Source organism: Ailuropoda melanoleuca, chromosome X, assembly GCF_002007445.2.
Source record: "Ailuropoda melanoleuca isolate Jingjing chromosome X, ASM200744v2, whole genome shotgun sequence".
NCBI lineage: Eukaryota > Metazoa > Chordata > Mammalia > Carnivora > Ursidae > Ailuropoda > Ailuropoda melanoleuca.
Genome location: NC_048238.1, coordinates 36,342,231 through 36,369,414, shown reverse-complemented (window position 1 = coordinate 36,369,414; position 27,184 = coordinate 36,342,231).

The window sequence follows — 27,184 nt, the reverse complement described above, 5'->3', positions numbered from 1 at the left end:
ATCTCCAACCTCATAGCTTCTCCCTTTGTTAGGAGTTCTTTGGACAGGTAGGTAGTCAGGACCAGGGTCCCCAGCAAGGAAATATGGAGTCAGGACAGCTGAAATAAAACCACACTGACATCCTGTTTTGCAGCTTGGACGGGACCACACTAACATTCTGCTTTGCAGCCCTTGCAGAAATGACTTCTGCAAAACATCTTAAAATAAGGCAATTAACCACAAAGCATTTGTCAAAGTCACGGACAAGAGGGCAGTTAGGACAGAAGCCCCCAGATGTCAGCCAAAAATAAAGACCATCAGCACATGGACATTAGCCTAATAGGTAGACAGACATGCGGCCAAAGCCCTGATTGGCACGACTCAACACACCCTGATTGCTTAAGATAGTTCCGCAAAAGAGCTCATAAAACCCCCTAAACTTAGAAACTCTGAGGGCAACCCTCTCGGGGCCCCCCTCCCTCTCCGGGGGCTTTGTACTCTTGCGCAATAAACTTTGTTTTGCTGCCCACCACTCTTTGTCTAGTCTACCTCTTCGTTCTTCGAAGTGGCGTGACCAAGAGTCGTGAGCCCTAAGGGGACACAAATCCTGTAACACCTTCACTCTCACTGATGGCCTTGTCACCACTTCACAGCAAAAATGAGCCAACAATTAAGAACCACCTCACTGTTTCCTTCCCCATCTACAACTTGTCTTTGTACATTTGGCCTTATCTTCTCTCCAGCCTCTTAGGAGAAGATGGCCCTCTGCCGCCAGCCTGATCTCGTCACGTGTTTGAACCCCATCTCTACCTCCATTCTACTCAAGAACTTACTCCATCAACATATTCTAGCCGCTGCTCAGAAATACCATTAACTTTGGTATGTATTCTTCCAGTTTATATATACATAGGCACCATATTGATTTTTAAAACAAAAATAGTATCTTCTCTTAACTGTTTTCCAAACTTTTTCACTTATATTCTTTCAGACATTGTATGTAATGGCTACCTAGTTGTGGTGGATATGGTGGATATGACATTCTTTCCACCCTCCCTCTTTCTCATCTTGCTGAAATCAGCAACTGGAAAGCTAAAAACTACATTTCCCAGACTCCCCTGTGACTAAGAGTTTTGGCTGCCATGAAGGCTCTACTAATCCGATGCACTTACAGGAGGTTTGAAAGATGGAAGTGAGGGAGAGACCTTGCCCCTGAGCCCCCTGCTGTTTGGGCTGGCAAGCTCGGGCATAGAAGCATTTGAGGATTTTTTTTTTCTCTCCAGTATTTGTAGCAGAAAGCCCAGTGTCTGGTCACAACTGGAAGAGCCAGGGCAGCCTTCAAGGTGCAGGGAGGAGGAGAGCTATTCCAGCCAGGGTGGAACAAAGTTTTCCCTGAGGAAGCAGCAGTTGCGAAAAGACCTGAATGAGATGTGTAAATCAGACATGCATAGATCTTGAAGAAAACATCTGAGGCAGAAAGAACTGCAAATGCAAAGCCCAGAGGTAAGAATCAGTGTGGTTAGGGCAGAACTAAAGATGGGGAGAGTAGTAGGAGCTCAGATCACAGAGCCAGAAGGGGCTAACACATTTCTAGCCTTGTAAACTGTCAGAAGGCATATGGATTTTATTCAGAGTGGGGTGGGAAGCCGTTGGAAGGTTCTTCCATATGTAGGGGCATGGAAACTGAGTAACATGACTGCTATGCCTAGCTAGGTATGTAGGATTAAAGAAGTAAGTATCTGGGCATGAGAATTCATGCAATCAATATGTAGAAGCAGGAGGCTGGGGAAGTTGCAAGGTCAGGAACAGTTAGTTATTCACATGGAGGTACCAAAAGTTATTGAAAGGGCCATCCAGAAATCCATCATCCGATAGCCGAGACCAGCTCTGTTGTTTTCCATTCAATAAAGTGTGGAGCACCTATTATATGCCAACTATTCTTTTGTTCAAACATTCAACAAGTACTTGCTGATGTTTACTTGTTCGCTGGATGCTAATGAAACAAAAAACTACAAGATGAGTAAGACCTGAACTTGCCTTGGAGAGGTTTCATTGTCTGCATGCAAGAGATCACCTCCCAAGAGCTGTAATAGCAATTTGCACTAGAATGGTAACTAGGGTGACCAAAGAAAATAGGGGACTTCCAGTTAAATTCAAATTTAGTTCAACAATGAATACTTTGTAGTGTATATATGCCCCAAATATTGCAATGTCATAGTTCATGGGACATATTTCTACTAGAGTATTTGTTCTTTATATGGGAGCAAATGTAACTGGGGGTCCTGTACCTTCATTCGCCAAATCTCGTGACTGTAAGTAGCAGGTACAAGGGTCTTCAAACTGGTACATACCTTGGAAGCACAAGGAAACTTTCCATGATGTGGACACGGTGGGAATTTAATGGGCCCCCTGTCAGATCTCGATTTTTTTTCCAAGTGTGATCGGTCCGGAAACAGGCTTCTGATTGAAGTTATGTCCCCTCTTGACCTCCTTTTTTTTTTTTTACAGTGGCCAATCTCTTGCTTTGTAGAAGAAAGGGGTACCTCTCCCTTCCTGAGTATGACTCTGGTGCATTGTGCTTGGGTATGAAAATCTCCAAAATGCCAAAGGTCCAATTCAATATACCTGGGGTTGGCATTAAAAAAAAAAAAAAGGGTTCTTAAGATTAGGTCACAAAACTTTTGCCAGTCAAGTGGTTGCAGCTTTTATCAGATTATTGAGTTGTCAGCTGATAGATCACTGAAGATTATTTTTGAAAATAGATTTCCATGTGATTCTTTGCTATATAACTCGGAAGGAGTTCAAACAACTGAGTTAAATTGCTGTAACAAACCCCTTTCTTTCATCTTATTTATGGCTGACATTATTTTTTTAAAAAAATAAGAATAAACTCATGCTAAGCCCTATTTCATTCTGGCAATAAAAAATATTCATCCATAAATACATGAAATATTGTTTTGAAGATCCCCATTTGCTGTATTAGGAAATGTATTTTCGATAAAATTTTACATTTTATGTTTAATGATTATCAAAATTTGTAGTATGTTTTTATTATTTTAATCAGTTGGGAACAACTAATTTTTATAGCAATGACTCAATCCAGAAGACGTTTTTAAACACTGAGAGCCTTGTAATCATAAGAAATAAAACTAATAATAATGTTAATTTATATATATTTTATTGTAGAGAGCATAATACAGTGGTTAATAAAATTCTTTCAGACACAAAAATATATTACATTAGAATAAAATCCTGCAAGGGAAGCAGAATGGAACCAGGAGCTCAAACGAGATAAATGAAAGGGGTCAAATTTCTGTCCGTTAAAGAAGAGCTTGTTTGTGTATTTTTTTTAAAGGGGGATGGCGGGTATCAAATCGCTGTGATGTTTAGATTCCGTTGGATAATTCTGCTCTAGACTGAATGTTCTCCCAGCTCCACCCACCCCCACCCCCTGCTGAAATCCAATCCCCGGGGTGATGGTGTTTGGAGGCCTAGCCTTTGGGAAGTGATTAGCTCATGAGAGCAGAATGCTCCGGAATGGGATCAGTGGCCTAATAAAAGAGACCCCAGAGAGCTCCCTCCTTGCTTCTGTCATGTGAGGACCTAGCAAAAAGGTGGTCGCCTGAGAACCAGGAAGTGGGCTTTTACCAGACATCTAATCTGCCAGTGCTTTGATCGTGGATTTTGGACTTGTCAGCCTCCAAAACCATGAGAAATAAATTCCTGTTGTGTATAAACCACTCAGCCTCTGGTGTTTTGTTAGAGCAGCCCGAACAAACTAAGACGTATTCAAAAAGAGGGATGTCAGAGTTTTCCTTTTAAATGTTAGTTACTTATAATATACCACAAATGACATCCTTTGCAGTATTCAGGTTTAAGATTCAAAATTTCCCATGTCAACTTCAAAATGTCCTAGAGGCTGCATGGCTTTTACTGAAATCGTTTTTATTTTAGGAGGGATGCCAAAATTTTAAATTTAAATTGAACACCACATGCCAGGTATGGAGGTCTGGGCTGGGGGCAGGGAGGGGGCATCCCAGCCTCCCGGGGCTAATGTTCAGCCTGCTTCTTGTCTCAGGGCCCTGCCTTGGGACGCCCGGGTGGCTCTGTTGGTTGAGCGTCTGCCTTCGGCTCAGGTCATGATCCCGCAGTCCTGGGATCGAGCCCCGCATCGGGCTCCCTGTTCAAGGGGGACCCTGCTTCTCCCTCTGCCTGCTGCTCCCCCTGCTTGTGTGCTCTCTCTCACTCTGACAAATAAATAAATACAATCTTAAAAAAAATAAAAATAAAAAGTGACCTGCCTTTATAGCATTTCTCGTTCAGAAGGGGATCTAACAAAACGTTCTGTTTTGAAGGGACTAAAGGTCCAGCTTAGGGGCAGTGGACTAGGACGGATATGCAGCATTGCTCCGGGTAGGAAAGTGAACCTAGGCATGAATGCTGAAATTCAGCTCACGTTCTGTTCAACAGGTCTTGGGCCTTGGCGCAGAGCTACTTCCACTTAGAGAAAGGAGCATCATTATTTTGGACCAATGCCCTGAATAGGCTAGCAGGAGCCATAGACAGGTCCCTGGCCACGAGAGGGGTGTAACACGTGGAAATTTCTCAAACCATGCAGATACCTGGTCGAGCTCCTGAAGACGCCGATCTGGCGCACCTCTGCAAACACGAGAAACTAGCAAAGTGCTGGAGGACCTCTGGAGGAGTCTATCCACTTAATGAGAAATGATTCCTATCTTTGTACCAAATGCAGTGTGTCCCCAGCTGGGACATCGTGTACAGCTCTGATCACAGCACTCAACCAGCACGAAATGCTCCAGGTGAGGTGGTGAAACACGATTGTGAACGAACAATTCCTCATGGGAGACGAGGTAGACAAGCACCCCTCGGGCTGGTCAATTTTAGCCACAACAATGGAGCAAAACTCCATTGGTTATTCTGCCTTTCAGAACTGGCAAGAGCTTGATTATTAGACATAATAGCAGAGCATAAATGCTGGAACAGGTTACTTCGACTTAAGGCAGAACACTGAGTACATTTATATTTGGCGTGGACACATTTAAACACCTACCATTTATAGCAGTTTCAAACAAGTTCCAACTACTCGCCAATCTCACAGTAGTGAACCTGAAGCTGGGTATTTCCCAGGATTTTAGTAAAACAGCTCTAAGCAGGTTTTTGTTTTTTGTTTTTTTTTTTCTTGTAGCTTTCCATTCTCAAGACCAGCGGTGAGCCCAGTGTTGGCCAGGCTGGGCAAGGCTGGCCATCGGATCGCTCTGCAGCTCCCAGAAACTGCCTCTTCCCTCCAATGGCTGAGGCTTTCCTACTGGATGGTCGAGAGGAACACAGAAAGCTGTAAGAAAAAAAAGGCCTTGAGAGTTGGGACCCCTGGATGGCTCAGTCGACTCGGCGTCTGCCTTTGGCTCAGGTCATGATCCCGGGGGTCCTGGGATTGAGTCCCAAGTTGGGCTCCCTGCTCAGCGGGGAGTCTGCTTCTCCCTCTGCCTGCCAGCACCCCCCCTCAAGCTTGTGTTCTCTCCCTCTCTCTGTGACAAATAAATAAATAAAACCTTAAAAAAAATAGAAGGCCGAGAATTGCCTTCCGAAAACCCCAGGAATGGCTGCAGGAACACAGCTGTGGGATTCTTGAGCAGTTTTTATCCCGATGGTGAGAGGCCCCCCTCCTGCCACTAGAGCTGGCTTGTGCAGGCTTAGCTGGTTGACATCATGTTGGCAGCTTGAAATTGGCCATGGTGGCAGTATTTATACCATGAAAACTGCCAAATGTTACAACTCAGGGCTTTCCTATTTTATTTTTCTGAAAGCCAGTTGTTAAACATTTATCAGCACTGTACAGATTCTGAAACCAGCCCGCACTCAACAACAGGGCCGAAGGTTCCAGGGTACCTGTAAGAGGCCGCAGGTGCCCCATCATTAATGGAACAGCAACAATTGATACTGTGATGGCCAGGGAGGCAGAAGTAGCAGCCAGGGCGCCCTGCAGAGTAGATCTATAGTTGGTCAAAAAATTAAAGTTANAGAAGAGCTTGTTTGTGTATTTTTTTTAAAGGGGGATGGCGGGTATCAAATCGCTGTGATGTTTAGATTCCGTTGGATAATTCTGCTCTAGACTGAATGTTCTCCCAGCTCCACCCACCCCCACCCCCTGCTGAAATCCAATCCCCGGGGTGATGGTGTTTGGAGGCCTAGCCTTTGGGAAGTGATTAGCTCATGAGAGCAGAATGCTCCGGAATGGGATCAGTGGCCTAATAAAAGAGACCCCAGAGAGCTCCCTCCTTGCTTCTGTCATGTGAGGACCTAGCAAAAAGGTGGTCGCCTGAGAACCAGGAAGTGGGCTTTTACCAGACATCTAATCTGCCAGTGCTTTGATCGTGGATTTTGGACTTGTCAGCCTCCAAAACCATGAGAAATAAATTCCTGTTGTGTATAAACCACTCAGCCTCTGGTGTTTTGTTAGAGCAGCCCGAACAAACTAAGACGTATTCAAAAGAGGGATGTCAGAGTTTTCCTTTTAAATGTTAGTTACTTATAATATACCACAAATGACATCCTTTGCAGTATTCAGGTTTAAGATTCAAAATTTCCCATGTCAACTTCAAAATGTCCTAGAGGCTGCATGGCTTTTACTGAAATCGTTTTTATTTTAGGAGGGATGCCAAAATTTTAAATTTAAATTGAACACCACATGCCAGGTATGGAGGTCTGGGCTGGGGGCAGGGAGGGGGCATCCCAGCCTCCCGGGGCTAATGTTCAGCCTGCTTCTTGTCTCAGGGCCCTGCCTTGGGACGCCCGGGTGGCTCTGTTGGTTGAGCGTCTGCCTTCGGCTCAGGTCATGATCCCGCAGTCCTGGGATCGAGCCCCGCATCGGGCTCCCTGTTCAAGGGGGACCCTGCTTCTCCCTCTGCCTGCTGCTCCCCCTGCTTGTGTGCTCTCTCTCACTCTGACAAATAAATAAATACAATCTTAAAAAAAATAAAAATAAAAAATGACCTGCCTTTATAGCATTTCTCGTTCAGAAGGGGATCTAACAAAACGTTCTGTTTTGAAGGGACTAAAGGTCCAGCTTAGGGGCAGTGGACTAGGACGGATATGCAGCATTGCTCCGGGTAGGAAAGTGAACCTAGGCATGAATGCTGAAATTCAGCTCACGTTCTGTTCAACAGGTCTTGGGCCTTGGCGCAGAGCTACTTCCACTTAGAGAAAGGAGCATCATTATTTTGGACCAATGCCCTGAATAGGCTAGCAGGAGCCATAGACGGGTCCCTGGCCACGAGAGGGGTGTAACACGTGGAAATTTCTCAAACCATGCAGATACCTGGTCGAGCTCCTGAAGACGCCGATCTGGCGCACCTCTGCAAACACGAGAAACTAGCAAAGTGCTGGAGGACCTCTGGAGGAGTCTATCCACTTAATGAGAAATGATTCCTATCTTTGTACCAAATGCAGTGTGTCCCCAGCTGGGACATCGTGTACAGCTCTGATCACAGCACTCAACCAGCACGAAATGCTCCAGGTGAGGTGGTGAAACACGATTGTGAACGAACAATTCCTCATGGGAGACGAGGTAGACAAGCACCCCTCGGGCTGGTCAATTTTAGCCACAACAATGGAGCAAAACTCCTTTGGTTATTCTGCCTTTCAGAACTGGCAAGAGCTTGATTATTAGACATAATAGCAGAGCATAAATGCTGGAACAGGTTACTTCGACTTAAGGCAGAACACTGAGTACATTTATATTTGGCGTGGACACATTTAAACACCTACCATTTATAGCAGTTTCAAACAAGTTCCAACTACTCGCCAATCTCACAGTAGTGAACCTGAAGCTGGGTATTTCCCAGGATTTTAGTAAAACAGCTCTAAGCAGGTTTTTGTTTTTTGTTTTTTTTTTTTTTTGTAGCTTTCCATTCTCAAGACCAGCGGTGAGCCCAGTGTTGGCCAGGCTGGGCAAGGCTGGCCATCGGATCGCTCTGCAGCTCCCAGAAACTGCCTCTTCCCTCCAATGGCTGAGGCTTTCCTACTGGATGGTCGAGAGGAACACAGAAAGCTGTAAGAAAAAAAAGGCCTTGAGAGTTGGGACCCCTGGATGGCTCAGTCGACTCGGCGTCTGCCTTTGGCTCAGGTCATGATCCCGGGGGTCCTGGGATTGAGTCCCAAGTTGGGCTCCCTGCTCAGCGGGGAGTCTGCTTCTCCCTCTGCCTGCCAGCACCCCCCCTCAAGCTTGTGTTCTCTCCCTCTCTCTGTGACAAATAAATAAATAAAACCTTAAAAAAAATAGAAGGCCGAGAATTGCCTTCCGAAAACCCCAGGAATGGCTGCAGGAACACAGCTGTGGGATTCTTGAGCAGTTTTTATCCCGATGGTGAGAGGCCCCCCTCCTGCCACTAGAGCTGGCTTGTGCAGGCTTAGCTGGTTGACATCATGTTGGCAGCTTGAAATTGGCCATGGTGGCAGTATTTATACCATGAAAACTGCCAAATGTTACAACTCAGGGCTTTCCTATTTTATTTTTCTGAAAGCCAGTTGTTAAACATTTATCAGCACTGTACAGATTCTGAAACCAGCCCGCACTCAACAACAGGGCCAAAGGTTCCAGGGTACCTGTAAGAGGCCGCAGGTGCCCCATCATTAATGGAACAGCAACAATTGATACTGTGATGGCCAGGGAGGCAGAAGTAGCAGCCAGGGCGCCCTGCAGAGTAGATCTATAGTTGGTCAAAAAATTAAAGTTAAACTTGACAAGAAAGATGCGGGGGGATAAAATAAAATACATAAGAATAAAAAAAAAGATGATCTCTTCTCTTCCTGGTGAGTCTCTGAAACTCCAACTGGCAGANTAAAGTTAAACTTGACAAGAAAGATGTGGGGGGATAAAATAAAATACATAAGAATAAAAAAAAAGATGATCTCTTCTCTTCCTGGTGAGTCTCTGAAACTCCAACTGGCAGAGGAAAGTGGATGTTTTTGCAGGACCAGAAGGCCTTACCTTACACTGGGGCAGGGGTGGGAAGGGAGGCAGGAGAAAGTGAAATCTAGATTCAGCTTATCGATGTAACACAAGGTATTAAGAAAAAAAATCTAAACCTTGGTAATAAAATCCTTTCAATGCCATATTGGAACAAGCTTCCGAAAGATTGTTTACTTCTCTATAAGAATGCGCCTTTGTTTGACTTTGCTATTTACTCTTAATTACTGGCTCACATCCTGTGAAGTTACATGTTAACTTACAGATCTTTCCCAGGAACAATGCAAATAACGTCCACCCAGTTGAAAAGGAAATCGCGAAGGTTATGGTTTTTCATTGTCCTGGAGGATATAAACCTGTTTTGTATCTGATAGCAATTTATTTTAATAACCCTTTGAAGTGCCTCGAAATACTCAGTCCCTCAAAAATGGTCTTTGAACCAGCTTTTACCATGTTACCAGTTCTCTCATTAATGGGTTAATAAATCTTTAACATGTGTTCATACCATATGCATATGTGTCGTGTTTTTAACTTTTCTGAAAATTAGACTTTGATAGCATAAGTAGGCTTTGATAAGGTAGAAGGAGTTCATCTCAGCTGATCTGAGGGATAAGTGTAATTTGGAGTCTTGTCCTGGAGAGTTGCAATGGGCACAGTCCGACAAATTGATATCATTTCTGCTCTTCGTAATCCTCCGTGGGGGGCCCAGCTCCCCAAGGAATGCAGAAGACAGTGGCCAGGTTTGGTGGGATTATAGAGTTGCCATAAATCATTAGCACTGTAGACAGAATATCTCTCGCCAAACACAAGTATTGATGTCTCTAGTATCACAAAGCCGAAATCTGTAGGGGGGGAAAGATTCATGTGTGTTTGAATTGTTAAGCCATCATTTAGTTTGTGTCTGGAAATGTCTTGAATGACAGTGTCTCACATAACCTCTAAAACCAATCACTCTTTATAAACGGATTTGCTTGACTGCAGAAGCCCTGAGAACAGCCTCCATTGTGCTTGGCTTTTTTTTTTTTTTTTAATTTTAACCAACACTTCCCCGGGCAGGCGGCCGTTCTAAGTGCATGAAGTGCGTCTGTAAGTCTGCTTAAACGTTTGTGAGCCTCAGAAATGGCAGACGGCAGAGAAGCAAAGCTGGTGACAATCGAACGCGGCTGTCTCCATTGCGCCATTCTTTCTACAAGCTGCTGACAAGGACGGGTGGCTTTCGCTGTAATCTGCTAAAGCCTCCTCCCCGTACAAGAGTGTCTAACTCTCCTGTGCAGTGTTTCCCTTCTTCACGAACATCCTGAGGAGTGACAAACAGTGACAGAATGCCTGAAAACATCCCATTCAGACCTGGGTGACAGTGAGTCCCGGCTCACCTGCTCTTGATATCCCACCTAACACAAAGCATGGTGTTTTGGGTGGAGTGCTGACAAGAAGCTTGCTTCACATGCGGCTTCAGCAGCAATCCAGTCGGGTGGAAAAGGGTGACCTGTCCATTCAGTTCCCTGTGGCATCCAACCCTTCCCCCCCCAGGAAGGTGGTCCAGTTTCCTTCTGTGTGAGAAGCTTGGACTTTCTCCCCTTGTAAATTTCTTCGCCAAAGTGTTGAAATCCAGCTAGCGCAGGCCAGGATACGTGGCTAGCAGGGATTTGTCACTGATTCCCCTTGTGCTGGTGACTCTGGGATGGTGCCCAGGAGCCCTGACTTTACATTTTGGCTAGGGGAGAGGCCAGATGAGCCCATAGCTCCTGGTGAGTTGACCCAGCGTGAAGAGTAGTTTATATTCCCTATATCTCAACTGCTGCGCTAGATGGCTAGATAAGACTTTTAGATCTCAGTCGAGGCCTGAGAATCCTCGAGCTTTCTGAACTGGCGTTTGCTTACCACCCTGACACACCAGACACTGCCCTTTGCGTGCACATGCGTGCGTGCACACACACACACACACACACACCCCAGCAGCGCCCAGTGCCCACTCAGGAAATGCAAACAGCGCTCGGGATCCTACTGAGTGAGCATAAACAACTCGACGAGGCACATCTGTGTGAGGACACCATCTCATGCAAGTCTACGAATGATGAGATCATCACTGAGGCTAAGTCTTCACTTTTGCAAAGGATAACTGGGGAGAATCTTTATATCCCTACACCCGAAATGACATCACAGATGTAAAAAGAAGCCATCCGAAAACCCAAGGAGAAATCACAGCCAAGTCCTTGGGAAAAGCACACCGATGGCAGATTAGCCCAGAAATGAAAAAGGGAAATCACGTGAAGTAACTGCTTCCGAAGAAACTCCAAGCCACCCCCCCTTTTATTTGTGGGATGTCTGGACAGATTGCTGAGTAAGGTAATAACATATTTAAAAGTTGTTAATAAAGTCCTTTGCGCTGCTTTAAATTCAGTTCACCACCTCAGCTGAAAACTTATTTGCACCAGCATTTATGACAAAATCTAGATGATGAGATTTTTTCCCCTCCCTCAAAGACTGACACAATGATGGAATCTCAACTTAGTTTTTTATCCTTGGATCAATCCGTTTCTTAATGCCTGGATTCTGCACTTCGATACAAAATACCTCAGTTTAATTTCTTTCTTATAGGATATTTGTCCCCAGACTTTGCACTTTCCAACCGTGTTTAAAATCGCATGCAAATCCCCATGTCAGCAAATGACCTCCTTTTGATAAAAATGACTTTGTTTCCTACGATGGAAAACAGGGATAAAAGCGTCGGGTTCACTGTGAACACAGATAATAAGACAGGGTTATTGAAACATTATCACATTTCTGTCCCACTCTGTAAATTTTTATTAAAGATGAAAGTTAATACACTGTCTGCTTATATTAATATAAAATGTGCTTCCATTTATTAATTTATTATCAAGAAGAATCATCTGCTTCATTCTGAAGATCTACAAAACCTCCAATAAAGATTTCTTGATTGAATGCAAGGACCCACAAAGTGTTTTGTTAAGAAATGAGTAATAAGAATTTACAGGGAGGCTGCTGCTTTTGGGAGGAGGGAAATAGTCATGTCTTGGTTGTATGACTTCAGCAGACTTTTCCACTGTTGCTTGTCATTTTTTTTTCCCCCCAACAAACTGGAAACCAGTCATTATTTTCTGTATTTTCTTAGAGGAAAAAAATGTCACCAGTCTGAGCAGTAGCTTTTTAAAAGGTCAAATATAATACTTTTTTTTTTTTTTACAGTGAGTGGACTGTGCAGTTATTTCCAGATAAGTTTGAAATTAAAACACTTTGACTGCAACGGGTCTAACTAACTAAAAAGCTTTTATTTCTAAAATCCTTATAGGCAAATGATGAATCACCAAATTCTACTCCCGAAACACCTATTACACTATATGTTAACTAACTAGAAATTCAGTAAAAATTTGAAAATAAAATAAAATCCTGTAGCGCTTACGACCTTTTTGTTTATAAACTTGTTTACTTGACCTTCAGTCTGTCTCCTCAGTGTTTTGAGAAGAGATATAATCAAGAGCAATGAAGTCAGTGGCTTCAAAAACTTTTTACCAAATATTTGGAGAAGGTTTACTTAGCCATTTCAGACAAACATCAAACAAGCAAACCTTTTTAAATATGAAGACAGGCTTTGCACTCAGTGAAAATTATTATGAGAAAATAGTCACCTTTTTCTCCACTTGGGAATTTTTGGTTCGTTTGTTTAAATGAAAGCAAAGGAAGAGCCTTTGGGAACCAAGAAGAAGAGGACGTGCCAAATAAAAACAAATAATGTGAAAGTCACAGTAGAATATCTGGAAAATTATTTATAGTATTTTACTTATTATTAAGTCATATTTTTTTTCAATTTTCACAAAAAACAGTGTATGGAAGGAATAACTAATTTAGATTCAGGCAATTGAGGATAAGGAATTTTGAAAACTCTGAAAAAGAGCTGCTGATTGTTAACAGAGGGAAGAGCAGGTTTGCATAAAATAAAAATGGCCACTCACCATTCACTAACTCTGACCCCAACCTTGAGGTCAGGGACATTATTAATCATTTGTACACATAAAACATAGGCCGATGAACAGTTGCAAGTTGAAATATGATAAACTACTTATGGCTATTAACTAGATTAAAGTAAATTTTACATTGAACAGTGGTCTAGAAGACAGTATCAATCAGAGATTTTCACTTGAAAGGAAAAACAAATGTTTTACTCATTTCCATACTATTCTCTAAAATAATTTTTATAAAAGTATGGTAGGCTTTCTGAGATATTCTATCCAAATATGTATATCTTAAGTAAATCATTCATTTAACAAATATTTATTGAGCACCAATTATGTGCCAGGTTTTGTAGTGGAGAGAATAAAGGAATATGACATGATATATTAAATATCACAATTCAAATGCTACCTCAAATCCTTCTCAAAAGGAGGTTGTGGATAGATATGTATCTTGAGAGATCATTTTTAATGAGAGCAGGTTTCTGTTGGTACAAATAAAGTGTTAGAATCAGACAACTTTCATAGAACAGCCCAGGAAAATGTCCAAGGCATCACATCACTGAGATGGTACCTTCTCTAAGCTATGGGGAAGATGTGTTATTTCCTTTATATTCATGGTTTACTTTGGGCTCTCACCCCTCTCCGCATCGGAAGCAGACCCTGAGACAAACATTTAAGTAGAAGTAGTGTATTTAGGAGATGATACCAGCAAAAACTGGTATGAGAGTGCACAGTTGAAGCTGGGGAAGGGAAGGAAGTCAGTATGGAGTTTGTCACACTTGTTACCACTGTGCAGAGCTGGAGCCGAATTCTAGGAGCCAGGAGAGGTTACATGCCTCAGGGCCACCCTAGCCAAGTTGACTTCATACACCAACTCCCATCAGTCCCTATGGGAGAGCTGCTGAGTCAGGGGCATCACTCCCCAGCACAACCGGCCTAGCCTGCTCAACAAGTGGGCAGACTAGGTCTTGGCAGCAGAGGAAGGCTTTGGGTAAAGAAATACAGGTGCTGGCAGGTGGAAATCTGGCCGGCCAGCACACGCTAAGATGCTGTATCTGTCTTCCTGAGCCATCATAACAAAGGACCACAAACTGGGGGCCCACCCATGACAGAAATGGGTTCTTTCACAGTTCTGGAGATCAGAAGTCCAAAATCAAGGTGTCAATGGACTATACTCCTGCTGAAGGCTTCGGGGAGGATCCTTCCTTGCCTCTTCCAGCTTCTGGAGGCTCCAGGCATTCCCTGGCTTGTGGCTACATCACCCCAGTTTCTTCTTCTGTTTTCACAACACTACCTCTTCCGTGTCTCTGTGTCTTTTCTTCTTCTCTTCTAGGGATACTTGTCTTTGGATTTAGGGCCCACCCTCGATCCAAGATGATGTCATCTTAAGCTCCTTCACTTAATTACATCTGCAAAGGCTTCTTTTATTTTCCAAACGAGATCACACTTGTGCATTTTGGAGGTTAGGACATGGACATATCTTTCGGGAGGCCACGATTCAACCCACTACAGGTGGTATGAGTGAGGGGATATGAGCAGGACCTCGAAGGTGCCTGCTGCAATCTAGGAATTTTTAACAATCCCCTTCAGCCTGTTCTGTGCCTGACCCACCAACCCAGATCATTCACCAAAGATCTGCCATCAGTTTGTAGCATGCTGTGTGAACTGCCAACGTTGCTGCCCCTTCCTCTACACACTTTTCATAGTGTGAATACTTGCCTTCTATGGAACTGTGCATTCATCAGTTATTTCTCAGACATAAATTGATCTTTAAAAAGCAGCAACCACAACAAACAGAGATGGGATGTCCCTTCCACTTACAACAAAACTTTTTGTGAACAAAACATGGTTTACTATTTATATGGGTCTATACAGATAGTCACTGCATAAAGACAGGGCCCTCACAGTCTTGCAATAGGAGGTAAGATTGTGGAATGAAAAAATTAGGCTGCGTGTCACAAAATAATTTAACTGAACCCCCCAGAGTTTCACACTTATGATTGCAACAAGTTGGGAGGACTGTCAGGCTGCACGCAATGGGTGAAACATGAATTGGGGCCTGTGCCTTGCATATTAGAGTGTGTTTCTCCAGGTCGTCCACAGACTGCAAAATTAAAACAATTCCCCCAGCAAGCAAAACAGCTAGTAAGCAAATCCACATCACCACCGCCGCTGTTCAGGAGCAAGTGTCTGTCGGTTTTTGCCCAGTGTTGGATTTATTTTTTCCAGATCAGAAGCGTTTGTTTCCTGGTTACAGATTCTGCTCATCACTTGTCTGGTAAGATTTTCAGACACGTTCCTCTGGAGGGCAGTAGGGAAGGATCCTGAGTTGAGCAGCCTCTGGGAGGTAATACAGATGAGTAAGCTAGAAAAAAAATCACAGACAATTCTGAGAAGTGGGTTGTGGGGTAAGGGATGGGAAAGGGACAAGCATGCCCATGGAGGGAGCCACAGGCAGGGGCGCACTGATAGATCATCCCCAACTCTGTCCCAGCCTGGCAGCCACTCAGCTACTCCTGCAATTGGCATTTGTCTTTCCATCCCAGCACATTTGGTTAAAAGTGGAGAAACTGTGAAGGAAGGAGGCTCAGAAGACAGGATGTACTCGTTCACCCACTTAAAAGTGGGATTTCAGGGGCGCCTGGGTGGCTTAGTCGTTAAGCATCTGCCTTCGGCTCAGGGCGTGATCCCAGGGTCCTGGGATCAAGCCCCACATCGTGGTCCTCCCCTGGGAGCCTGCTTCTTCCTCTCCCACTCCCCCTTCTTGTGTTCCCTCTCTCGCTGACTGTCTCTCTCTGTCAAATAAATAAAATCTTGAAAAAAAAAGTGGGATTCCATCAATTCCAAATATAAACCCTTCACATGCATTCACTCATTCGCTCATGCAATAAATCTCTAGGGAGTACCTATTGAGTGTTAGGCAATAAACTAGATACCTATGACTCATCCTTGTGAGTCCTTATCCTTGTCTCTCTTCCCTCTTTGATGACATTCAGTCTCCTTTGTTCACTAAAAATAGGAACTTCTGTTTCTTTTCAAAAAAAAAAAAAACCTCTCAAATTTTAAAAACCATGATTGCACTGTATCCAAGAGCCTTATAATTACCCTATGTGATGTTAAGTTCAGATGCAATATTAAGTAGATTACAAAACCCCGCCACGGTTCCACAATAAAAAGGAAATGAAACTTGCAATCCAACATTTAATTGTTTTTAACATGTTTGTTGAAAGCAAGAGAAATGAAAGATTTAAAACAATATCTATTCTTCTAGGAAGCTGGGATTTCCACCTAGTAAAAGATGATTTAAGAGCTGTGGGATACTTCACAGGTGAGAAGCTATACAGCAGAATGCCTTTAACCATGAATTTGAAGGATGAATTATAACCTCTTTTGGCTTAATCATTCTGCAATCGCCCTCTAGCCAGACACTTAAAGATGACTAAAACTGTTCGGTCTCCGTCTAAAATAATAAGCTTATAGACATCAGTGCCAAAACAGCAATAAAATCTAGACTTCTGGAAGGTGAGGCAGGAGTTCAAAGTCTTACAGACCCTCCATTCCCCCTCCCCCCCACACACAAAATGTCTCTTTGTCTCTGAATTATCTGGTAGTTTATAACTTCATCAGGGCAGGAATTACTTGGGGACTGATTAGAATCCACAGTCTTCGACCCCACCCATGCCAGTTTGGGTTTAGTCGTTCTTAGGTGGGAGCCAGGAAATCTGCTTTATTAACAATCAACCTCAGATAATTGTGATGCAGGGAGTTTGCTGATCACATTCTGAGAAACAGTGAGCCAGGAAAAATTTATCCTGAATTTGGGGCGATAGAAAAGATGATTTCTTGACTTTTCAAATTTTTAGTGACGACTTAATGAACACTTATTTTATGCCGGGCACTGTAAGTGTGTGCCTATGTGTCAGTTTATATCTGTATCTCCATCTATACTGATATGTACATCTCTACCTACACTTACATCGATCAGTTTATCTCATTCTCACAATGACCCTGTGAGATAATATCTCTATTTTACCACGAGAGAATGGAGGCTCACCAAAGTTCAGCGAGTTGCTCAAAATCAACCCTAGGATATCTGACACCAAAGCATTTGTTCCAAATTGTTACACTGGCCTCCCAAAGAGTTCCGTGAGCACATTGTATATTTTTGATACTCACCCAGTTAACCTCATAGTGGTCGGTCAGTTACTATAATAATTCACATCGCTTTAAAAACATCACTCCCACAGGTTCCTGTTGTGCCGAAATAGCTGCCATAGGTGGGCAGATGAGACAGGCAGGGAATAGCTGGTCACTGGGGACCGGTGGCCATGGCCAAGCAATCAAAGAGAACCCCAGCTGCTGCCCTAGAAAACGTCCTCATAGGCAATGAGTTTCATGCATTAACCACTATAGGGATAGTTTACAATGTCAAAGAGGGAGCTTAGGACTTCTAATAATGGCATGGGAGCTGATTCTGGACTCACCCTTCTGCCGATGACAACTATAAACTCCGAACAGCATATAAAATGGCCATTTGGAGGCGCTGGATAGTAACCAGAAGCAGGAAGAAACTAGAGGAAATTTGGCCCAGGAAGCAGGAATCACATTAGCTGAGAGTCACATTTATATGTCTTTTTCTCTGTCATTTTTAAGGGTATTCCTCAGTCCTCACAAATTGGCTGGTTATGGCCACTGCGGAAATCTTAAGTTTTATAGACCTGAAGACTTCGAGGACAGAATTTAGACCTGGAGGAGCAACTGGGCATTGAGGAGGGGGAAATCCCAGAAAAGAGAGAGCTGAGAGAGGGAAATCACAAAATGTGCAGGCAAACCTTCCTCAAATCCATGACTGACTTCTGAAGTGTAACACATGGGATAAGACTCCGAGGAGCCTAGGAGAGAAACAGTAGCGGGAAGGCTGAGAACTGAACAGCAGTTTTAACAACTGTCCACTGGAGAGGAGAAAGAGTTTGGAGTTTGGGTAGTCTCAGGTTAGAAGGGCCTGGTAAACACCTCAGACTTCCCATTGTAATTCCATCCATGTGACATCTTTGTAATATATACCATATGCCGAGATTTAGGGCTTTATCTGAGCACAGAAGACAAAACTAAGAGCAGCTTTAATGACGCATAAAACCAAGCCTCCAAAAAAGCCACAATCAAATCAAAATCTATCACAACAAAACTCAACACTCTTTAGAGGAACATGAGAATCCCAGAATGTCTATAATGTGCGGTATACAATCAAAAATTACTAGATGTGTGAGGAAAAAACCCAAACAGGAATATTTGGAAGAATATAAGTCAACATTAACAGACCCATAGATGATCCAGATGTTGTAATTAATAGACAAGGATTTTTTTTATTTACATGTAATTAGCCAACACACAGTACATCGTTAGTTTCAGATGTAGAGTTCAGTAATTCATCAGTTGCGTATAACACCCAGTGTTTATCACATGACGTGCCCTCCTTAATGCGTATCACCCATTTACCCCTTCCCCCCACCACCTCCCCTCCAGAAACCCTCAATTTGTTTCCTAGAGTTAAGAGCCTTTTATGGTTTTTCTCCCTCTGATGACTCCCCATTCAGTTTTCCCTCCCTTCCCGTATGATCCTCTGCGCTGTTTCTCCTACTCCACATATGAATGAAACCATATGATAATTGTCCTTCTCTGATTGACTCATTTCACTCAGCATAATACCCTCCAGTTCCATCCACGCTGATGTAAATGGTAAGTATTCATCTTTTCTGATGGCTGAGTAATATTCCATTGTATACATATACCACAGACAAGGATTTTTAAATTACTATGATAAATTTGTTAAAGAATTTACAGGAAAAAAATGAGTAAATAGTAGAGGAATATGAGGTTTCAGGAGAGATTCTTAAACTGTGAAAAAAAAATTCAAATAACAATTCTAGAACTCTGGTCCCTGCTCAGCCGGGAGTCTGTTTCTCCCTCTCCTGTTGCCCCTCCCCCAGGCTTGTGTGCTCTCTCTCTCTCAAATAAATATATAAAATTAAATAAAAATAATTCTAGAACTAAAACAATACAACATCAACAATGAAAATTTTACCTAATGGGTGTGATAATAGATTGGATCAAACAGAAGAAAGAATCAAAAAACTGAGGACAGGACAAAAAAAAATCGCCCGAACTGAAGCATAGACTGAACAAAATCTGAAAAAAGAATGAAATGAATCACAGTGACGTGTGGGATGGTATCAAGGAGCTTAATATAAGTGTAATTGGACCCTCAGATGGAGGCAAGAGAGATAATGGTATGTAAAAATTATTTGAAGAAATATTGACCAAATTTTTCCACATTTAATAAAAATCAACAACCCACATATTCAGGAAACTGTGAACCCCCCCCCATGCAGTGTAAATACAAAAGAAGCAAGAACAGGGGCGCTTGGGTGGCTCAGTCATTAAGCGTCTGCCTTCAGCTCAGGGTGTGATCCCGGCGTTCCGGGATCGAGCCCCGCATCGGGCTCCCCCCGCCCAGAGCCTGCTTCTTCCTCTCCCACTCCCCCTGCTTGTGTTCCCTCTCTCGCTGGCTGTCTCTCTCTCTGTCAAATAAATAAATAAAATCTTAAAAAAAAAAGAAGCAAGAACATAGGCACACCATAGTCTAAATGCTGAAAAACAAGAACAAAGAGAAAATTTTTCAAGTAGCCACAGGAGAAAAGCACATTTATATACAAAGAAATAAAAAACAAGAATCTCTGTCTTCTCATTTAAAAACAAAACAAAACAAAACAAAACAATGGAGTCGAGAAAACAATAGAAATAATGTTCCAAAATTCTGGGCCTTCAACTTAAAGGAATGACGCTCTGGAGGTCACACTTTTTTTTTAAGATTTTATTTACTTATTTGAGAGAGAGAGAGAGAGAGCACGTGAGCAGGGGGAGGAGCAGAAGGGGAGGGAGAGGGAGGAGGAAAGAATCTCAAGCAGATTCCCCACTGAGCATGGAGCCCAACATAGGGCTCCATCCCAGGATCCTAAGATCATGACCTGAGCCAAAACCAACAGTTGAACGCTTACCTGTCTAAGCCACCCAGGCGCCCCTCTGGTGGTCACATTTCTGGTAAGCTGGCATTCAGGATGGGACAAAACATTCTTTGGTGGGAATCTGTTACATGACTCCTTAAATTCTTTCAGAAAGTCATAAGTAGCCATTGTACTTTCCTAAGTGATGTGATAAAATGCAATCTGGCAGGGAGAAGCCTTTGCAGTTAGGTTCAGCATGGACTAGAAGGGACAGACCAAGATGTGGGAAAATAGGAAATTAGTTAAGAAAGTGATGTGTCAGTCCAGGCAAGATGTTCTTTTTTGGTCAAAGGTCATAAGCACCGGGCAACAGTGTCATCGAATGAGACCTAGGCCGCAGGTGGCAGACCCGAGAACCTGATTTGTGTGGACATTGCTCTTGGCCCCCAGTCTGAGATGCATCCTTATACTTATCAAGCTCATGGAACCAAAATGGTGGACCCAACCAAATGCTGGTTCACCCATTTACCATGAGAAATACAAATGCCAAGAGTCACAGAAAACTCACAGTTTTAAGCAATGAATTCCCCCTTCTGATGTATTGCATAGGTCCTTTAGACTTTCACTCTCAAACAGAAATCTCATTTCAACTTTTACGTTTCTGTTGGCACCTCCCTATGGCCTTCAGGAATGACAACAATGGGGATCTAGGAACAATGGAGAAGAAGGAGCAAAAGAAGCTGTGAGCACGGAGTTAAATGCAAAATGCAGAATCAGGTCAGGGTTGATCAAGAGAAATGGGGCAGTAAACAGATTTTAGAACCAAAAATTGCTTTTGCCAACACCAAAATCCCACTGGGCACCAAAATGCCTTGTCTTCCGGAAACACTCAGAAAACATTAGTGGAATGGGAATGGAGTGGAAGCGGAAGCTCCCTCAACTCAGGCCTTACAAATCCTCTGAAATTTCCAGAAAGGACTCAAGTTGCTCACCATCCCCATGGCAGGAAGCAGAGGCTAACGGTCAGGGAAGCCCATAGATTTTGTTGGAATAAAGAGAGTTGAGGGAAAGTCAGGATCAACGTGGGTTAAAATCCTTTGCAGGCTCAGAGCTGTCTCCCAAGGGGACTTTTATCAAAGGGTTAGGTATCACCTAGGTTTCACTAGGTCAGTAGCAATGATTTTGCTATTCATTCTAAAGAGTCCTAAGAGCACGTATTTCCAGATTACATATGGTGCTTTTGTACCCCTTATCTATTTAAATCCAACTCTGAAATAATTATCTCTATTTTACACATAAGGAAATAGAGGCTCAGAGAGGTTAAGGAACTTTCTCAAGTAACACAGTTAGTGGCCGAGCCAAGCACCCGAACCATGGCAATCGGGCTCCAGGGTTCACGTTCCTATCCACTACGCTCTCTCTCTCTCATGTCGCACCACGCCCAAGATCTTGGATCCATAAATATCAAGTCCACCAGAAGCAACAGGGTAAGTTCTAAGGAAATGCTAAGGCAGAGCCGGTGTTGAGTTTGATCTGAGGCCCTTTTGCTACCCGGACCGAATGGTGTCTGCCTCCAGAATGGACCCCAGGTTGAGTGAATATCATCTCACTACGTGTTCTGTGCATGGCCACGTGCAGGAGCAGCGGTGGAAAGATGCAGCTTGTCTGTCTTTGATATTATGTTAGCTTGTGAATCTGAGGTCCCTGAACCACCAAGATAAAGTTCTTTTTTCTCAGCACACCTAACTTGGCAGATGCTAGCATTATAGCCGAACAGATGTTTTCCCTAGAGAATCTGTTTCCAATACCTTATGATGAAGAATCACCTTCAGAGAATAAACAAATGTACATATGTGTAAGCGCCAGCAAGACAAAACCATCTATTTCAGATGAGAGACAACAAATGCTCTGTGCTTGGGGAAAACAGATATTAGGCAGCCTGGAAGTCACTCAAGGATTTGTTTTTAAGTGTCGTTTCTAGTTGAAGTTTTTCACTGTCCTTCCCTGCTTCCAGCAACTGCAATTTGCAACATTAATTCTGGACTTTATTGTTTATTTCTCCCCTTGAAGTTAGCATCAAACTGACAAAAGACAGTTTCATAAACCGGGCATGCTAAATGCACTTGTCTAACATATTTCTGTAGTGCTTGGATTTAAACCGGAGAGCAAGTGGGTAACCGGTATAAACAATGTTTCTTTTTGTAAACACTTGGTAAGTTTTTCTATTGGTTCATTGTTTTGCTGTCTTTTTTAATGGCCAAATTATTCCTAGAGGTAGCCAGATGCTCATGCAATTCTTTCCATTATTTACAAATGGTTATAACTGATTGAGCTGATCCGTTTCAGAAGCATATTGTAGAATTATTAACATCATTTTCTTGAATAATGACATTTCACTCTTCACCGACAATGTCCACTAGCTTGATATTTACATGGTAAATATCTTAGTGTGGTGAGCTCTATAAATGAGGAAAAGGCAAGTGGGATGTATATATTACAGTCAATATTAAATTTAATTTAGCTGTGTGGTAGGCTAAATAATGGTCTCAAAAGCTAGGTTCACATACTAATCCCCAGAACCTGTGAATGTCACCCTATATGGCAAAGACTTCACAGAGATTAAGTTATAGATCTTGAGATGGGGAGATTATTCCCAGTTATCCTCAAGTATCCTTATAAGAGGGAGCCAGAGGGAAATTTGACACACATGGAAAAGGAGAAACAATATAACTGCAAAGGGCAGAGAGTGAAGTGAGGAGGTCACAAGCCCAGGAAGGCTGGCAGCCACTAGAAGCTGGAAGAGGCAAGAAATGAATTCTTCCCCAGAGCCTCCAGAAAGCGTGGTCCTGCCAGCACTTTGATTTCAGACCAGTAAAACTGATTTTGAACTTCTGGCCTCCAGAAATGTGAAAGAATACATTTCTGTTGCTTTAAGCCACCAAGTTGGTGGTCATTTGTTACAGCAGCCCCAGGAATCGAATACACTGTATTTCTACATGTTACATGGAAGCCAGTTATTTGAACAAATACAAATACAAATTATTGACAAATACAATAATACATGCACTAGTTATCACCATGTTAGACCAAAAAAGCCCCCCCCTTTTTTAACTCACATATACTGAATTATACTATACAGTGGAGATTTGAAGGTTGTTTTTTTTTCCTTTTCTTGAGCAAGAAAAAAGTAAAAAACAAAAACAAAACAAAACAAAACAAAAAACCCCAAAAAACCTGGATGCTAGAAGGGAACATGGGACTTAATTCAAACAGTAAGAGCTCTCAGCCGAAACAAAGGGTGCACATCGGTATTAGTCATGGCAAACCATCATCATCATCATCTCTTTCATAGTATTATGTTTTAAGCACTCTTCTAAGTACTTTACAGATACTGATTCATTTAATTCTTACAAGATGCCTCTGAAGTAAGTCCTAGTCTTATTCCCATTCTACAGATGAAGAAACTGACCTAACAATGGTCGAATAATTCACACAGCTGGCAAAGGTTTGCCCATATATTTCACCCAATGCTCAACGAATGGCTTGTGGAAGTACCACAGCCCAGGGCCATGGATGGCAGTGCGGGGGTAGGCTACACAGTTTAATTGAGAACATCTTCTTATAAGGTCAAAGGAAAATCGAGTTTATTGACTACACGGAAACCTATGGTAGCCACATACCTCTTGCCGAGGAGCTGTTCAGTCAACAAGTGTTTGATCGTCTGCTACGGGCAGACACTGTGAGGTGACCCTGAAGACATTGTATCCTGATCCAAGCTGATAACCATCATTGTCTAACTCTCTGAGTGATCGCCATAAGAGTCATGACGAGTTGCAAAGCATAGGTTTTAAATAGTCTGGCTATCATTAAGAGCAAGAGTGGCACTGTCCCCCAAAATCCTCATGGAAACTTTGACAATGTCCTCCAAGTCTTTCAAGCATTCATTTATTTGGTTCTTAATATCAATTTTATGAAAGCACGTAACTAATAAACACTGAAAGCTAGTGTGTATACAAACACAGCATGGATGGAGCTTATGACCTTGAAAGCACCAATTACTTTGGAATTTATGAATTAAAGATATTCTTTTTTTCTTGAATTTGTATTGAAAAAAATCAATATTTTAAGTGACCCAACAAAAAAAAAATCACGCAGACAGCAGGTGCCCCTGGATCCCAATATGTCGTAAAATCGGATCAGATTCCAAGACCTCCAAGTTTTTTAACATTTTGTATTATGGAAAATGTCCAGTAAACAGACTAGTATAATGAATCTCATCTGGCCATTCTAATTTCATTGCATACTTCTCTCTCTGCCCCCCTCAATTATTATTTACATACAGTTCTTTATAGGGATAAAAGCTGTGTACATTGGGAAGCAAAAATCTTCACTGTAATTTGGACAACCCAAAGACAATGATTAGTCTGCTTTTTTTCACACCACGGATTAGTTTGGCCTATTCTAGAACTTCGTAACAAAATCATGCAGTATATGCTGTTGTTGCTTCTTTGTGTCAGGGATCTTTCACGCACAAACATTATACTCAGCCTAATGTCCTTCTTTTTTTTTTTTTTGCTGACTAGTATTTCATTGTATGAATATGCCACAATTTTTTTCTCTACTCTGTTAAAGTTGGACATTTGAGTTGTTTCAAGTTTTGGGGGTAGTAAGTCTGCTATGAACATTTTCACAATTGTGTGTGTGTGTGAACATATGCTTTCATTTCTCTTGGGTAGATGACCTAGGAGTGGAATTTCTGGGCCAAAGGGTAAATAGCAGACTATTTTATAATTTATAAATTAACTTTCTGGGTTCCCCCAAGTGACTTGCAAATGTTTCTTTTGACAAAATCAAAACATCCTTTAAAATTCTTTTGTAAGACAGAGACAGTCCCTCAGGAATACGCCCTTGCAGTATCAGGTAGCAACATGACATATAAAGATACTACCTGCTAAGAATTATATATCTGTATCTATTTCTTTTTGGCAAAATCCCAAGGTGACCCTAATACTTACAGAGAATTGCATTTTGAGAAACAAGCCTTATATAAGATTTTTTATACCACTCCACAGCAGCCCCAATTTCCAATACTCCTTCTATCTTTCTTGCTTTGAGTCTACTTTTCATAAGAATAGGCAACTACCATGGTAAGATTTGAAAGATTTGTGGCTTAGCACAAAAGGATAAAGGGAAAAAATGGTTTTAGGGATTTAGACCTAGAAAAAAAAGATCTCCCATGTCACTCAATTTGGCTCACCAGGAGTTATGTTGGAAAGATAGTAACAAAGAGTGTATGTTTGTCGGGCCTTGTCCTCTGGCCAAATGTCTCCCTTGGGAACCTGTTCTGGGAGGTGATGGAGGAGATGTTGAAGAAAGGAAGTTGTTTATAGTAGTAGAGGATTTAATGATTCTAGCTTATGAGTCCTCTCCATTTCTGGATCCCAATATATCTTTTTTTTTTTTTTAGATTTTATTTATTTATTTTAGAGAGAGAGAGAGAGAGCAGGAGGAGGAGCAGAGAGAGAGAGGGACAAGTAGGCTCTGCACTGAGCACAGAGCCCAACTCAGGGCTCCATCCCACAACCCTGAGATCATGACCTGAACTGAAATCAAGAGTCAGACACTAAATGGACTGAGCCACCAGGTGCCCCTCGATCCCAATATATCTTAAAATCAATTTACACTAAGGCCTTTCCAGTTTACTTTCCACTATTAGCCTCCCCTCCCCCAAACTGACTTTCAAGCACAGTACACACTCAGTCATCTAGAAGAGGTTACCATTTTCCTGCTTAGCAAAACAATCTGAGGGTTATAAGAAAGGCTACCAGACACCGTTGCACATAAATCCAGGAGGATGTGTACGTGAGTAGGTGCCTTGTGGAATTGTGTGGTATACAGTCGGCACAGCCATCTAAGGTGGACAAGATGATATATACATGGGAACAAACAAGCACAGAGTCCCATTAAATTAAACTAGAATGATATAGCTTATTAATCATGTTCTTCCTTTATTTTGGAAGTAATTTCACAAGTAGTTCAGCCAGTCCTGTCCTAGCCTCAATTCTTAGGTTACGTCTAGGCTTTGGTTTACCAGTCTTTCCTCCTCACCTTTCCCTTATAGCCTCAGCCCAAACCTGAAAATTTCTCTCCTAACTCCTTGTCTGTCTAGGACTCGGATCCATTCCTTCAACTTGGGTTCTCTTAGCCAAATAGCTCAGCGGGGCAATCTTTCCCAAATTTTCAATTCTGTGAATTTCCATAAACTTTTTTTTTCTGCTTCTTTTTCTCTGCTCATTGTCTATGAAGCTTTTCCCTGTGGGAAATATTTATAAGAAATCAGACCCAACTGTCACAAGTAGCCATTTTTACTCATTTTTTCCTGTTCTATTACCCTGTGGTTTAAACATGCAATGTTGCACTAATAAGCTTGGCCCCTAATGCAGTAATAAAATATTCCCTATTAGCACAAAATGTGACACACAGGGTGAAAAACAAGTAATAAGAGATGAACTGGGTTGTGGACAAAGTACAATTGAAGCCTCAACGTTCACGCCTACAGATCAGATGAGAAACAGTAGGTTTATAACTTGACTGTTTCATCAGAATCTCCTGAGGATAGGGGCGCCTGGGTGGCACAGCGGTTAATCATCTGCCTTCGGCTCAGGGTGTGATCCTGGTGTTCTGGGATCGAGCCCTACATCAGGCTCCTCTGCTGGGAGCCTGCTTCTTCCTCTCCCACTCCCTGCTTGTGTTCCCTCTCTCGCTGGCTGTCTCTATCTCTGTCAAATAAATAAATAAAATCTTTTTTTTAAAAAAAAGAATCTCCTGAGGATATTCCATAAGTCTAGATTCTCAGTGCACTCCCAGATTTACTATGTCTAGGGCTAGGGCCTGGGAGTCTTCATGTTTAAAAATACCCCCCCACACACACACACTGTTGGTGGGAATGGAACTGGTACAGTCACTCTGGAACACAGTATGGAAATTCCTCAAAAAGTGAAGAATAGAGCTACCTTATGACCCAGTAATTGCACTAAGGTATTTACCCAAAGGATACAAAACTACAGATTTGAAGAGTACATGCACCCTGATGTTTATAGCAGCATTATCAACAATAACCAAACTGTGGAAAGAGCCCAAGTGTCCATCAACTGATGAATGGATGAAGAATATGTGGTACACACACACAGACACAGACACACAGGACACACACACACAGGAACATTACTCAGCCATCAAAAAGAATGAAA